The sequence below is a fragment of the Triturus cristatus genome, chromosome 4_1, assembly GCF_964204655.1.
Source record: "Triturus cristatus chromosome 4_1, aTriCri1.1, whole genome shotgun sequence".
In the NCBI taxonomy this organism is placed as follows: Eukaryota; Metazoa; Chordata; class Amphibia; order Caudata; family Salamandridae; genus Triturus; species Triturus cristatus.
The window spans coordinates 1,112,127,555-1,112,144,568 of NC_140585.1; the positions used below are offsets into that span (position 1 = coordinate 1,112,127,555).

The following is a 17,014-nucleotide window of genomic DNA, read 5'->3' on the forward strand; positions in this document are numbered from 1 at the left end:
AAAACAAGAATATGGGAGGATGCTAATGAAGAAATATTTTACATTCCCTGCAAGCATCTGTTTGTAGCATGTAGGGCTCAATTAATCAATCAATCCATATTTTAATACAGCGCGGCTCAACACCCAAGAGGGTATCCAGACGCAAACAATATGCAAATAGCCAGGTCCCGAGAGCTTTTCGGAATTCTGGTAGAGATGGAGAGGTACGGAGCTGCAGGTGGAGGAGAAGAAGTGTCCTCCACTCAAGCTTCTTTTGATGCGGGGAGTGTGGGCGAGCTCTAGGGAGGCGGAGCATAGTTGTCTGGCAGGTTGGTGGAAATTCAGGTGCTAGTTGATGTAGGCTGGTCCTAGGTTGCGAAGGGCTTTGTATGCATGGGTCAGTAGCTTGAATTGGCATCTCTTCTGTACTGGGAGCCAGTGGAGTTCCTTGAGGTGAGGGGAGATATAGATACAGCCATATATTGCCTGTAGTCTCTGGAGGAGGTGTGTAGAGATCCTGTAGTGCTATAAATTCACATACTCTGCATACTTCTGCCATTTAGTGTTGGGCTTGTACGTGTGCAAATTATTTTTCTTTGGAGAAGTCTTTCGAATAATGGGGTATAGTGGCTCCTCCTCTGATTGGCAATGCACACACGCATTGGCTCCGTTGCTAGATTGCTTCCTGAACGAGGATGAGAATGGAGCATACAAAGAGAAGGTAGATGACCACTACAACAACCAGAATCTTCCGGGGAGGAGGCTGAGCACATATAAATCTACAGAACTACATTCCACAAGTAGATACTTGATATGTGACATATTATGTTTGGGGCATGTGTAGCTGTAGATACACATGCTCTGCACAGACTGTAAAGCAGTACTTTCCTAAGCAGAGGCTAGCCGAAGGATGTTGAACAGGACTGAAAGAGTTTGTAACACAGTTTGGCCATCCTTTGCTTCTTGGTGTGCCAAGACGTTGACACAATTGTCTCTGGTGAACATATGTGGAGTGGACCACGTAGCTGCTTTACAAATGGCAGCTATGAGGATATTGCCAATGAAGGCCATAGAGGCCCACTTGTCGGTAGTAGAGAGCATTCTAGGCAGGGCAGACAGCTGCCTTTTGGCCTTAGCGTAGCAAGTTTGAATCCACTTGACAAGCCATCGGTCTATGCCATCTTTGGAGAGGGCATGCTCTTGGAGTGGTAAAATGGCAAAGAGTTACTGAGTTTAACAAACGGGTGTGATTCTGTCAACGTAGTACATGAGGGCACACTTGACAACCAGAGTAGAGCGGGCCCTCTATGCCACAGAGTCTGGTTGTGGGAAGAAATATCGTAGCTCAAGGGTTCAATTAAGATGGAATACCAGCTTTGGGAGAAACTTTGGGCTGGTTCTAAGGACGACTGTCTTTGAGAACCTGGAAGAAGGGATCTTTGGGGTAAGAGATTAGAGTTTGTTCACATGCCTTAGAGACATGATAGCAATAAAGAAGACAACATTCCATGACAGGAACTGCAAACAGCATGAGTAGAGGAGTTCAAAAGGGGGGGGCCCAGGAGTCGAGTAAGTACCATATTGAGTTTCCAGAGAGTGGCTGGGCAGACTTCGCTCACATGACCTGGAATTGTGTGAAGATTGGCGAGTACTGGAGAGCTGTTTAAGCAATCCTTTCACGTATGACACATCTTGATATTAAACCTAGGCCTGAGGTAGCCCTGCTGGGATATGTGCGCAACTTCCCCAACCAAATATGCAGATTTGTTTCCATTGCTATATTACTAGCCAAACGGGAGATAGCGCTGCACTGGGGCTATAAATTCACCCCAACAACAAAAGCTTGGCTTAATAGCCTTATTTACTGTAACACAAATTGCGAGCTGTTTGCAGAAACCTTACCATTAACATCAATACCCAAGGACATCTGGGGCCCTTTGAAGAGTTACTTACTGGAGACAGAGTCAGCTCCATCATCGCAGCTCCCAGCGGGGATACTTCCCACCGGGGTGGGTTGACCCACAGCTCATGTCACCCCTGGAAACTTATGATTGGTGCTCTTTACTCAGCGACGATGTTTCTGTACTGCTACATTGAGTAATTGTTACCTATGGTTGTGAACTTAACATGAAAAATGGTAAAGTTTAAATTAAAAAAAAAACCTTGATGCCTGAAGATGAAGAAGGTAGCAGACTATGGGTCTAATTTACCTTTTGGTGGATGGGTTACCTGGAATATCCTGTCAGCTGAAACAGAAATCCCATAGGATATAATGGAATTTAATATTTCGGTGGATGGGATTTCCGTCACCGTTGTGACAGATTAGCCTGTCCGTCGAAATATAAATCAGGCCCTGTGTCTTGGATCGCTGGTTTGAGCAGATCTGGGCATTTTGGAAGGCCATAGTGGACAAACCTTTTCCACTTACCTGCATAGTAGGCCCGCATGGTGGGCCTACGGGCCTCTTTAAGGATACACATATATTCTGGAGGCAGATTAAGGTAACCAACTCTAGGATCTCAGGAGCTAGATTGAGCTGTGTGGATTCAGATGCCTGATGGCGCCTTGGTTCTACATGAGAGGTTCTGGCTGGTTGCACAGTTTTTTCTGGGGGTACTACTGACCAGTCTAGAAGGGTGGTGAGTCTGGCTTGTCTAGTCCAGGTAGGACCACCAGGATGAAGGTCAGGGATGTTTTCTGAAGCCTCCAAACCATGAAAGGAGCAGAAAAGGAGAAAAGTGCAGGCAAATATCCCTGACCAGTTTAACCATTGCAAATTTGCTATGGACTGTGGGGTCCGGAAACCTGGAGGTGAAGCTTGAAAATGTTGCTTTTTGGGTGGTTGTGAAAAGATCCAAGTCGGGAAACCCCCAACAATGGAAGTACAGGAGTAGGACTTGAAGGTAGAGTTCCCACTCATGGAGTTGTTGCCACATCCTACTGAGCAGATCTGCAAAGTCATTGTCCACTCCCGGTAGGTACTCCGCTAGGAGATTAATTTTGTGGTGAAGTGCCCAACGTCTAATGTTCTGCACCAGTGCTGACAGCTGCAGACAGTATGAACAGCCTGTCATGTTACCTGTCTTAATAAAGACCTCCTTGTGCTGGACCTGAAGGAAGATGGCCTTGAGTATTAGATGGATGACCAGCAGCTCCAAATAATTGATGTGAAAGCTCTGTTGGTGGGGCGCCTACATGCCCTCGATGATCATCTGGTGCAGATGTGCTCCCCATCCTATACAGGAAGCGTCGCTGTGATGGTCACCTGCGGAACTGGATCCAAAAAGGGACGGCCTTCAAACAGGTTGTTGCAGTTCCTTTACAACAGACAGCAACTGGTGCTAGCCATAATAAACACTAGATCGTCCCATTGACCCTCCCTCTGTGACCATTGATCATCTAGTCACTCTTGTAGAAGACACATATTATCTTGCTTGGGGAACTATGGAAGTACAAGATGCCATCATGCCAAGAAGGTGCATTACTGTTCTGACAATTAAGTGGTGATCTGTCTGAGGCAGTTACAGCTGAAAAGTTTGGACCTGTGCTTGACTGGGAAAGCATTCCCTGTGACTGAGTTGAGCGCTGCGCCCAGGAAAGGCTCTAACTGGAGGTATTGAAGAAGTGACTTAACTGTACTGATAGTGAAGCCTAGATTGTGTAGAAGGTTTATGGTGGTCTGAGTGTGTGAAAGACACATTTGCCTGTTTGTACTCTTGATCAGCCAGTTGGTCATGTAAGGGAATAGGTGGATGCGGCCTCTTCTGAGATTAGTGGATACCACGGCTAGGCATTTGGTGAATACCCTGAGAGCCGTAGTGACCCCAAAGGACATCACCTTGAAATGATAAATGCCGACCACATACCACGAACCGCAGGTAGCGGCCGTGAGGAGGGTGGATAGATATGAGGTAGCATGAGTCCTTCGGATCCAGAGTGGTCATGAAGTTGGTTTGTTGCAGCAGAGGAATGCCATCTTGTAGAGTGACCTGTTCTGACAGGATGTATTCATGGAGTAGCATGAGGTCAAATAGAGGCCTTAGGGTTCAATCTTTCTTGGTTATGAGGAAGCTTAGAGAGAATACCATTTTGCAGCACTGGTGTAGCTTCCCAGGTTCTATTGCTCCTTTGAGAATAAACACCAGAAGTCCCACTTGAAGGAGGCGCTGATGTTCTGCAGACAGGGTGTGTTAGCAAGGTGGGATGTTTAGTGGGAAGGAAGTGAGCTGTAGACAGTTACCCAGCTGTATGATGGAAAAGACCTACTAGTCAGAGGTGAATACTTCTCACTGCAGGTGAAGCCCCTGTAATCTTTTCCAGACAGGTGTAGTGTGATCCGGGGAAGAGAGATGTTGTCACTACATAGCAGGGTGCACCCTTTGGCCGCACCCACTTTGCCCATGCCTCTGGTTGTCTTACCCCTTCAACCTCCCCTGGAGAATCCCTGCATTGACCGCTGCTGCTGGTTAATGGCAGGTGTGTCTAGAGACATAGTTATAGTGCCCCCGGTCCCTTACACTGGAGCCTACTAAAGATGCTGTCTGGAGAGGGCGCCTGGAGAGTTCCCACAGCCTTTGCTGTGTCAGTACCTTTTATCATCTTTTCCAGCATCTAATGCACCTGCTGCACAAAGAGGTGTTTTCCATCAAACAGCAGGTTTAACAGATGCTGTTGAACTTCTGGCTTAAGGCCAGAGACACAAAGCCAAGTGTGATGACTAACGAGAACACTGGAACGGATCCTCCTAGCCGAAGTGTCAGCTGCATCTAATGCGCAGTGAATGGTGGTGGGTGATATGAGCTTTCCCTCCGTGACCAGCTCATGGCCATGCTGTCTATGCCGGAAAGAGGGGAGCTGGAGAAGCTTGAGCAGTTTTGAGCATGCCCTTGAGCATGGGCAGGAACTGCAGGGTGTGCTGTGTAGTTGACAGCGTATCGCAACCAGAAGTTTTTGTCTTCCTGAACGGTATGAAGATTAACCTTATGGAAGGTGGGGGCCCTATGTATTACAGCATGATACAAGTTAGTATCATCAGGAGAAGAGGTTTTAGCCTTGTAGAGCTCTGTATCTTTGTCCCTTGAGGTATGTACATTGTAGTCCTCCCACGGGTCGTCACTAGGCTAAACATCATAAGGGGGCTCATAGACGTCTAAGGAATAAGAGGGGCTGTTGCCTTCATAGGAAGAATGTGATTAACCCACTAGAGAAGTTGCTGGAGATGGCACATACGGTGGTGGAACTGGAGTTGGAAGAGGAAGCAGAGGTTGAGGATGATCAAGTAGACAAGCGGATAGTAGGCTAGTGCCCAAGCTGCCCAAGCTTGTTTCTCATGCTTGGCCAGAGGTATAAGTGCCAAGTGAAGCTGCTCCTCGAAGGTCAATTTACTCTTCCTTGGAAGAGAGTACTTCGCATTAGGTGGCAGCTTCGTTGAGATGTTCCCAGTCTGATAGTGGATGAAGAGTCTTTTGACATGCATCCAGCTCTTCTCAGAGATGCAGTTTCATATTTTTTAAACCCGCTGTCAACGGGGGTCTTGGTGTCGAAAGACTGAACATTGGAGGACTCTTCTAGCTTCCCGGCGCAGACATGTATATCAGAGCAGGTTGCAGTTTCAGAGATGAAGGGGGTTTTGGTGCCAATTTTGGTGCGGGCACCAACGTAGCTGTTGGTGGCAGGTACAGCCGAGGCTTGTGAGGTGTCTTCGATGGAGCGGTATCATCTGAGGCCTTTTGTCTGTGTTGACCATAGCCCGCAGGAAGTGGTGGACGGAGACCTGTTGCTGTGTCTCTGAGCTGGAAACCAGACGGGGCAGTGCTCAGCCTGTGCGTTGTGACTAGTGCGACCGGAGGGTGGGAGGCTATACTCGCAACTGAAGACCTGTTGTGCCTATCTATTCTACTACTCCTCTCTCTCTGATTCTGACTTGGAGCTAGCTTCGGGCTGAATTAAAGAGTCTGGTCGGCAGCTCCTCAACATTCCCTTTAGCTAGGTTGTCAGGGGGGTAATCAACTTACTGGCGCTTCATTTTGCGGCATGAGAATCTCTAATCACGCCGATACCGGAGAGTCTTCTTAAAGCGGAAAGCGAGGCAGGCGGCCTTGTAGTTGGGTGAGACATTCTCTCTCTCAATCTATCAAGGTTGGATTAATGCAACATCCTCTACCGGAACATTCAAGAGCAACATTTAAACAAACTTCAACTTTTGCAAAACTCGGCAGCCAGATTGCTTACCGGCATGCCAAAGTCAGTCACTAAGCAAATTAAATGCTTCATTGGCTGCCAGTTAGACAACGGGTGCGTTTTAAAATCAGGAAAAGGACCAGAACATCTTAAACATCGATTTCATAGGTATGTGCCTAAAAGAGCCCTCCGCTCCTCAGGAGCCAAGAGGGTGGCAGTACCACCCATTAAAAAAGGCAACTGGGGAGGAAGAAGCTTTGTTACCTGTGCCGCAAGGGCCAGGAATGAACTCCCTTTCCATATTAGAACTGCCACTGACCTAATGGGGTTTAGGAAGGGACTGAAAACTTGGCTTTTCTATATATAGGATTACCATGTCAACCTGTGTTCAGATGGTTGTAGCTAGCGCCAGGACACCATCGGGTAACTGTTACACTTACGAAATATAAATTACATAACATAGGTTGCAGACCCGGTGGTGAATAGTCCGAATATACTTGCAGTAACACAGGGGGGAAGTACTAAAAAGAACCAAAAACATGGCGCAAGGCCCCACGGGAGCCAGGGCCCTAAGGAGGGATATCAAAGGAAATCCAGTTATCAAAGCCCTACGGGATGCAGAGACCAGGAGAATTCACACAGTGAGAATATTTTCCATGCCAACGGGAGCAGATCGGTTGAGTCTGATGACAAACACCATGAGGCGCCTGACTGGAGCGCGAAAGATAGCACGTCCATACCCGACAATGTAACAATGGAGGAGTCACTATACATCGCGACGCAAACAACTTCTTCGAAGAAAACAAGTTACACACGTCCGAGTCCAACACTAGATTGCAGGAGTATGCAGAGCATACATATCTACAGCTACACATGCCATACATATTATATTCCCCCCCTTCACAGCAGTACACAAATTACCTTATCTACCTCCTCTGGGAGGGAGTAGAATGGGATGAGAAAGGGGTAGTTGGGCTGAGAATAAAAGGGTATTTTTGGAACCTCCCAGTCTCCTCCTGAAGAGTGGGATGTTCCCAAAATAAAGCATTATTGATCATAAGAGACCAAGACAGAGGGGACCCAGAGAATAGCCTTACAGTGGGCAGGTTAACATGTGAAGAGGAGCATGGAACCATTATACAAGGGTACACTATAGACTGTTGACAGAAGTTCTTCCTTACTCCACCTGACTTTAGGACTGTGGGCAGCAAATTTCAGAAGCTTCTCTTCAACGACCCTGTCCCTGTCCTAAACCTAAAGATGTTGCCTGGATTTAGGATTTAACCTTTGCTGAAAGACGCTCACCAAAAGGACTCATTTCACCAGTACTTGAAATACCAATCCTACTATACAAAGATTGATGAACCACCTTGGATAAACAAAATTGCCTCTAAATATTCCTCTTCCTGTAACCAACCCCAATGAACCCCCACAAAGGTCTAATGAGAATTGTGTTGACATTATTTAGTTCTAGATGTCCAATGGGACAATCTAAGCCATTTGCTTTTAAAATGACATCTAGAAGCGAGCTGCCAGGCTTCCAGAAGAATGCTGATATTATCTTGCAACCGTTCTAAACTAACAAAGGCTTACTCCTCAGGAACTAAGGGGCCCATTACGATGGCGTAACTATCGCTCCGCCATCGTAATGAGAATAACCCACTGCCATATTAGGATGGCGGTGGGTATCGCGGCAGACCGCTTTTCCGCCGTTGGCAATCGTTATGAATGCCTGCCGGGCGGAGCTGGGCCACTGATATGGTGGCGGTGCCTAGCAGGCACTGTCCGCCATATTTGGATGTGGGTGTTATGGAGACCTTTCCATGGTGGTGATGCCGCCATGGAAAGGCTGGAGAGGATTGGCTTTAGGGGCCCGTTGCGGGCCCCCTCTGTGGGAGGAGGGTGAGGGGGGGTGCACTGGGGGGGTACCATGGCAGTTCCCTGCACCAAGAGGCAGGCACCGCGTGATGCCTGCCACGTGGTGCAGGCAAATGCTGTGCATGCTCTTTTACCATTGCGGACGGTGCTGCAACCAGCAGCACCGTCCGCAATGGTAAAAGGCCAGGATGCGCCCGCTCGAATCAGCCCCCATTACTTCCTGAAAAACTCACTCTTTCCATCCTTCCACTGTCTCTCCCGTTATCTTCTCTCCCTCTCTGATGGCTTTCTGTGATACCGGTTGTGTCCCCGGGCAGCGTCGACCCCAGCCTCCTCCTTGACTTGGACACAGAACCAAACCGGTGTCGACAGACGCCGCTACTTTTGTGCCACTGTTCAACCCTGGTGTTCCTTCTCACCCTGAGTGGCAGCCAGAGGAGGGTGAGGAGGACTGGGAGGGGTTGGTTGACCCGCTGGCAGACCAGCTGGAAGAGCCGGACTGGAGAAAGTAGTTGGGTGTGGCCAGTGTTCTGGATACCTTACCTGACCTTGGTATGCTTTCTCCCCCTACCGTGGCCATGGAGGAAGGAGCCTCCTATGCTGTGGTGTTGCCTAGGATGGCTAAGGCCTTGGGCCTTGAGCTTCCTACGGGGGTAGACAGGACTAACCTCCAGATTGAGGAGCTTCAGCCGGCAGCAGGCCTCTTCGGAGCCCCTGCTGCCGTTAAATGAGGCCCTCACAGACATCCTCCTGGGTACTTGGTCCAAGCCCAGCACAGGGGCTCCTGTGTATAGGATGATTGCCCGACGCCACCGCCAGACCCTGGGCGACCCAATTTTCCTCTCCCAAAACCCTACTGCCGAGACCTTGGTGGTTCAAGTCTCAAAACCCAAAAGGTGCGTTACCTACTGCTCTCCCTGATAGGGAATCCAAGAAGCTGGACCGCAGCGGAGTTCGCCATTCGGTGTGGGCTGGATACTGCCGACTCGCTAGGTAGAACAATTTCTAGGTCAGTAGCCCCGAGATGCTACGCCTGGCTGAGGTCCACTGGCTTTTCCAGGGATGTCCAATCAACCCTTTTGGACATGTCCTTTGATGGCCGTGCCTGTTTGGCGACAAGGCGGACAATGAGCTCGAGCGCTTCAAGGACTCTACTGCTACGGCCAGATCCCTGGACCCCACTGACCTCTCTCCCCGTTCAGTCTACCTTTCGCCCTTTTCATGGCTACGAAAGGGCCGCCCCACCACGGGCTACAGGCCAGCGCAAGCTACTCAGGCTCTGCAAAGCCGGGGACGTGGGACCCAGCACCATGGGTCTGGGACCAGCGGGCGGGCTAGTTCACCAGTGCCCCCTCTGCATCTGCCTCCAAACCTTCCTATTTTATTTCACATGAAACAAGAGCGACCCATACGTCCTTGGGAACTGTGTGTTGCTGATTAGCAAGATCAATGTTCATAAGGAACTCATTCATCTGATAGATACAGTTTCTTCAAGACTCAGTATAGCCTGTGCCTCATGGAAACAGTCCAGCCCGAACTGCCAAGCCATGTCTTCCCTGGACCGGAGACAAGCATCCTAGGACCGGTTTCGGGTTCATAACCCTCATCAGCCAGGCTATCTTGAATCCAGTGGCAAAGTGAGCAAGGGACCCACGGCTGGGCATACCCTGCCAACTTAGGGCGAACAAAGCGATACCAAAGGGGATGATGGACGGAGCGCTTGAGCAAATCAAACACTCACCCCCAGTCAACTGATCTGGGTTTAGGCCTAGATCTCTGTACTGAGGTGAATGTATGACATTGTTCTACATTCTGTCCATCAACTGTTGTTTTTGCATTTGGCACCCGAGTGGGAAGGGTATGCCCAGACGAGGGTCCCGTGCTCTCCATGCCACTGGAATCAAGCTATCCTGGCTGAAGAGGGGTGAAACCCCAAAACCGGTCCTAGAATGCTTGTTTCCAGTCCAGGGAGGACCTGGCTTGGCAGTTTGGTCTGGACAGTACCCATGAGGCACAGGGTCAAGACTGATTTGCATATGGCTAGGTTCAAACTGGAACGGCATGGTGAGCAAAAAAATGATGGATTTAGGCCCAGATCTCTGTACTGGGGTGAATGTATGACATTGTTCGACATTCTGTCCATCAACTATTTATTTTGCATTTGTCACCCCGAGTGGGAAGGGTATGCCCAGACGTGGGTCCCGTGCTCTCCATGCCACTGGAATCAAGCTATCCTGGCTGAAGAGGGGTGAAACCCCGAAACCGGTCCTAGGATGCTTGTTTCCAGTCCAGGGAGGACCTGGCTTGGCAGTTCGGTGTGGACTGTACCCATGAGGCACAGGGTTAAGACTGATTCGCATATGGCTGGGTTCAAACTGGAACGGCATGGTGAGCAAAAAAACGATGGATTTAGGCCCAGATCTCTTTCCTGGCGTGAATGTATGACATTGTTCTACATTCTGACCATCAACTGTTTTTGCATTTATCATTCAGAGCAGCTTCAGTTGTCTCTGACCATTTTGTTCTAAGGTCAGTGAGTGGAATGGAGGCTTTTGTACGAATACCAATATATAACCATTTAATAAGATAGCTGCCCTCCCCCATATAATAGAGAGATCGTACCAGCTCATGTTGCGGAGGTTCAGTGCCCATTTCGTCCTGATGTGGTAAGAAACTGGTGTATGAGTTAAATAAAGTTGATCCGGTACACCAGCGGCCTGTACAAAGGTAGCATGATCAAGGAGGGTAGCCTCGCTAAACAGCGACCCAACCTCCTCTAGGCCAGCGTCTTCCCAGACATTTAGCAGGGCCTTCGTGAGCCTGCCACCAGCGGTTGGTATTCCCAAGAGTGGGATACTACCAGCATATGGAATCGCAGCTGGAGTGTAAAGTAGGGCCTTCTTCCAGCTGTGGTGTGCTGTTTTAAGCAGTAGAGGCACAACGGGGAGGATCTTTACTTTCGGTAGTAACAGGGTGTGTTGGGCTCCTCGCTTTAAGTCCCGGGTCTCATACCCTATTTCAAGCAGGTTCCTACCTGTTGTCCAATAACACAACCATTGAAGCTGGCAAGCATAATAATAGGCTCTAAAGTCAGGTACCCCCAATCTGCCCTTATGAGGTTCTAACTGCAGTTTTTTAGGCTCAACCTACGTCGACCTGTCCCCCAAATAAGCTCTAGCAGAAATGTATTGAGTGTGTGAAAGGTAGACTGAGGAACCACTAGAGATAAATTCACAAAGAAATACAGGAGACGGGGGAGCACCACCATCTTAGAAATGGCAACCCGTCCCATTACCGACAGTGGCAAGGATGTCCAAAAGGATATACGGGAGCGTATTCCAGTAATTGCCTTCAAGTTGATCCGCCTCTGTTCTGTATATCTGGATTTCTAAGTACTCCAATGTATGAAGTGCTACTGGCAGTTTATAATTATCGAAGTGGAGCGTGTTTGGGTGAGGTCCATCATGTAGGTAGAAAGTGTTCGATTTCCCTTCGTTAATATCCGGACCAGGGATACGTTCAAAGGTGGAAAAAATTGTGGGGAGGGGCTTCTCCCTGGCAGAGAGGTCACGTAGATAGGTGATTATATCATCGGCATAGATTGAGATTAGGTGTGTGGTGCCGTCTATTGGTATCCCCAGGTGCTCAGCAGTTTGCCTCATAGCTATCGCTAACGGCTCTAGGGCAAGGACAAATAACAGAGGGGAAAGGGGACATCCCTGTCGTGTGCCTCTGTGTATAGTATATTCTCGTGAAATAGGACTTCCGGTGCGAGCTCTTGCAGTGGGGCCAGTATACAGCAGACGCACCCATTGAAGATATTCTGGCAGAAGCCCGAAGCGTCGCAGGGCTGCGAACATGTACCCCCATGTAATTTAGTCAAAGGCTTGCCATAGGTCCAATGCTATACAGCCAGAGTTGCCATACTCCGCTGGGATAGCCAGCATGATATGATGTAAGCATCTAATATTTAGGGAAGTACTGCGTGCAGGCAGAAACCCGCATTGGTCTTTGTGAATAAGGGTAGTTAGGTGGGGTAGGAGTCGGTTGGCTAGGACCTTACTTAGGATCTTATATTTGGTCGCTAATAGAGACACGGGTCGGTAACTAGATAGGTCAGTGCCGTCTCGTCCCGGTTTGGAGAGTGAAATGAATAAGGCTTGCATGGTGGAATGGGGTAGGTGACCAGACTCCAAGCCTGCCTTGTATAGATCTTCTAACTTTGGAACGAGAACGTCTGAGTGCGTTTCAAAGACATCTATGGGCAGGCCATCGAGGCCTGGGGCCTTGTTGCACTTCAGAGCCTTGATAGCTGCCCGTATCTCGTGTCTAGTAATGGGGCCCGAAAGCTCCTTTTGTGTGTCTGCTTTAAGACATGGGTATGTGAAGCCGTTGAAAAAGTCATCCACTAAAGTGTCGTCAATGTGTGTAGGTTCGTTATACAGATTACTGAAATAATTACAAAAGGCGTTGTTTATCTCTAGTTGAGTGTGGACTATGCCCTTGTTAGGTACATTAATCCGGGTGATGATGGGAGGTGTTGGGCTGACCCGCAATATCCGGGCCAACAGCGATCCAGACTTATCAGCCTCGGTATGTTTCAATTGTGTAAAAGCCCTGTAGTCAATGACCCGGAGAGTTTCAAGGATCTCAGCATGCCGAATGCATGCGTCCCGTAGCGGGCCTGCTTGCCTGGATCCCTTGTTGCAGCGTGTTCTAACTCGGTCATTAGGTTTTCTATACAGATAAGGTTTCTATGGACCTCCTGCCGAGCCCCCTCTGTCGACCCAAATGCTGCACCCCTCACGACCACCTTGAGTGCGTCCCATTCGATAAGATTGGAGGAAGCTGTGTTCCAGTTCTCAGAAAAATAATTTTGGGATAGTTGCATATAGCGCGGTACGAAAGGCGGCATCCTCCAGTAGTTGGGGCCACAGCTTCCAAGTGGGGACCAGGGTAGGTACTCTGCCCCATGTAAGTGTGATCTCTAAAGGGCAGTGGTCAGAAAAGGTCTTGGCCAGGTATGTGGAGTGTTGTATTTGGGTGGCAATGTTAGGGGAACACAGGTACATATCTATCCTAGTATGAAGGTGGTGTACTGGAGAATAGTAGAAGTATTCCCTATGTGTAGGGTGTAGCATTCTCCAGACATCGCTCAGTCCCCAACCATTCGTCCAGGTTTTCAGGGCATCAGCTTGTTTGTGGGCGCCAGCGCCATGTAGCGGGAGAAGGGACCTATCTAAGTCTACGTCCAAGACAGTGTTACAGTCCCCTCCTAATATCCATGGATATGTGTCCCACCCTGCCAGGGCTATACTAGTTGATTAAAAAACTAGTACTGATCACATTCATTTCGGGGCATAAATGCTGCCCAAAACCACTGGTAGGCCATTGAGGGTTCCCTTCAGCAAAATGTACCTGCCCTGTTCGTCCGTCCATCTCTGTAAATGGGACACTGTGACGAATCCATATGGCAGCCCATCACGCAAAAGCAGAGTAGTTGGTTGGGAATATTTGGCCCCTCCATTTCTTTCGAACCTTCAAGGCCTCCGAATCAGTAAGGTGTGATTCTTGAATAAAAACTATTTGCGCGTTACGCCTAAGGAAGTGGGCATGGACTCCAATTCGTTTATGTACAGCGCCAAGTCCACGCACATTCCAGGTCAGCAAATTATATGAGCCTAAAGTGGTGGAGTGGTTAGGCATAGGTCAATAGTGTGCACAGCGCTCCCCCTAACTTGGAGCCTAGTAACTATCGCAGGCCAGGAGTGTCCCTTCCCCTTCAAACACTCGGCTCGGCTATTGAACTGTGCTGGGTCAAAAAATAACAAAAACATACAAATAGCATAGAACAGTGTGTTCGCTTCGTGGGGGTCGCCGCCACCGCTCATAATGCTACTAGTGTAGGTACAGAGGTTCTGGTAGCTCAACGGGACCCAGAAGGGGGGGGGGGGTGTTTACATATGAGCATTTTTGTTTAACATAACAGGTCGCTTTTAGGCACACATACTGCATTAGAACATAATATTGATAAGACCATCAAATCTGAACAGGGAGACACTGTCTGGCAGTTTGGGCCCTAAGTACTAATATTGCAACAAATTATGTAACTAGCGTTCTATGACAAGTTGAATGAATGAATTAAGTTGTATTTATATAGTGCATTGCCACCCGGAGGCCTCCCAGCGCTGTAAGTTCTGAGGTAAGGCGAGTGAGGTGATCAGGTAAGCCTTATTATTCATCCACCAGGTCATCGACAGTCTGAGGTGTCACCAAGGGAAACAGGGTGATACTATGTTTGTAGTCCGATTGAATGGTGCTGTCCGCTGACGAGTCAGACACAATCTTAAGGTTGTTGTCGCGGAAGGAATTGGCTATTGCCAGCGCCACGGTCCTGCTGGTCATCATTTGTTCATGGGTAGGACCAGTGGTGGCGGAGTCGTGGAGACCCCTGGCGGTATCGCAAGGGCCACGGCCCTGAGTTCCTGTTTGATTGTGATCTACAGAGCATGACGACCCTCCTTGACTTGGTTCAAAGTTCATCACTTGCAACCATTCCTCTGCATCATTCGGACTGTCAAAAAAGTAGGTTTTTCAGTCATGTTTAATTTTTAACCAAGCTAGGAACAGTAATGCATATTTGAGCTGGGCTGCCCATAGTTTTTTCTTCACTGCATGAAAGGAAGAGCGTTGGCGTTGCACCATTACTGTATAGTCAGGGTAGACTGAGATTCGATGGTTTTCTAATTGAATCGGAGTTCGTTCTCTCGCTATTTGCAATAGGACATCACGGTCTCTATAGTTCAGTATTTTAACAATCAAGGGTCGCAGAGGTGCCCCAGCTCGAGGCGCTACAGTAAGAATTCAGTGGGCCCTCTCCACACAAAAGTATGGTGACAAGCCCTCCTGGGCTACGTGTTCTTCAAGTAGGGGTGCAGTTCCTAAGGGAAGGAGAGGGGAGTGCACAGATCTTCACTGAATGCTCTCACACACCCCGAAGGATGTCATGCTTCATCATTGGGCTGTGCTCCTCGTCGGGCCGGCGCTGCAATGCCCGACAGGCACCTGCGAAGGGGCTCTTTGGCGGAGATCTTTTAAAGAGACAGCCGTTGGGTGCGTGGGGGTATGTGGTCAAGGTAATGAGTCGAGGGTGGAAAGTGAGTTAAAATAGGTCTAGTACTGCCCTGTATAGAATGACATTTTATTCTGGGGGTGTACTAACCTAACTGAAATCAGTGGACCCTGTCTGGAGGCTATGGTCCTACAGGGTCAGGATAATGCAAGTGGTCAACATGTTTCTCACCTGCAGCCCCTAACGGGTCAATCGGCGATTCTTCAGGACCGGTGTATAATTTTTAAAAAAGGGGGAAGGAGGGAGGTGTTCCTAACTCTAATCACTACCACAAGGCCGGTGCTGAAATTCTTTTTGTCTCCAGCGTTACTCTTGTAAATCCAGGGTTAGGACCTGGAATGGTGAGACCCCTGAAATTGAGGGTCGTAGCTTACGGGTTGTGCCAAATGAGCACAGTGTTGCTCGATTAAACGGGTGGCGCGCAACTTGCCTGCATCCTACCCCTGGTTCTACTATAATTGGGGTTGCCATTGAATTATACCAACAACCCCTCTGGCTATCCAAGTTACGGTAAGCCAATCCTCATACTATCTCATTCACTGGGCGTTACCAATATGTCATTATAGGCGGTAATTTCCCATTAATATGTTCCCATTAGGGTTACCCCTCTGGACATCACTGAACAACATTACTGTCTTTAATAGGAAAAAAATCCACTTCCAGCACCTTGTGTGCCTTCTGGTAAGTCTTGCCAGCTGATTTAGCCCACTACCTATACTCACCTTGGCCTTATCTAAGACTTGTCCTCTATTTAGCCCCCAGAATTCCTGTCCTGAAGAGACCCCGTAGCAAGAGAGGATCAAAACGTCATTGGCTAGTAAAAAGAGAGCCGAAGGAACCCAGAGCACCTACTATAATTTATTGTGTTATGACTGTTAAGAGCTCTTCTTCGTATAAATACCAATAACCATTACCTCCCCCCTTCTTTCTTAGAACCGTATTTATATAATCATTGGTTATGGTCACTTGATTGGGGTTCACCAATCACGCTGTAATGCAAATGTACATAGTGTAAATATTGATCAAATATCTTGGATAGTTCTACTTGTGTGTATATAAGGAATATGATGAAAATTAATTAGACTCATTTCGGCTGAAGTGAGTACAGTTTTAATAAATGGTTATGTGGGCTTCTATTTCTATTTATCCATGTAATATTGTTTGACCAAATTGAATAAAAGGTCTTATTCTAAATGTTACTCAATCCAAATCTTCCTAGTCTGACCTTTCAGAGCCGCCAGTGGGCGGCAGGATTCGCCTTCACCTCCCACACTGGCACAACATCACGTCGGACAGGTGGGTTTTGCAGATAGTCCAAAGGAGCTATCCCTCCCTCCATGCCACCAACACTCCATCGCATGTCGGAGGATCCCTTGGCCCTTCTCCGTCAGGACGTTACAGCTCTCCTGGCCAAGGGAACTATCGAGCGGGTTGCTGTGCCAGAAGTAGGTCATGGTCGTTATTCCCACTACTTCCTGGTACCCAAGAAGGACAAAGGCATGTGTCCTATCTTGGATCCCAGGAACGTCAACCACTTCCTCCGGAAGGAGAAGTTCAAAATGCTGACATTAGCTCAGGTCTTGTCTGTCCTCGACCCTGAAGACTGGATGGTAGTGTTGGACTTCCAGGATACTTATTTCCACATCCCCGTCCTGCTGCCCCACAGACATTACCTACGGTTCACGGTAGGCCACGTAATTTTCAGTTTACCATGCTCCCCCTTTGCCCCTACAGCGCCCTTCGGGTGTTCTCGAAAGTGATGGCGTTGGTCGCAGCTCATCTGTGCAGATTAGGGGTTCCAGCCTTCCCCTATCTCGATGACTGGCTGTTGAAGGCGCACTCGCC

At 48.6% G+C, this 17,014-nt stretch overlaps 1 protein-coding gene across 3 annotated transcripts in view; it reads right to left on the reverse strand.

The window, feature by feature from the left end:
* BCAP29 (B cell receptor associated protein 29) overlaps positions 1-17,014 on the reverse strand; it is a 284,369-nt gene that overhangs the window by 191,804 nt on the left and 75,551 nt on the right. The window lies entirely within an intron of this gene.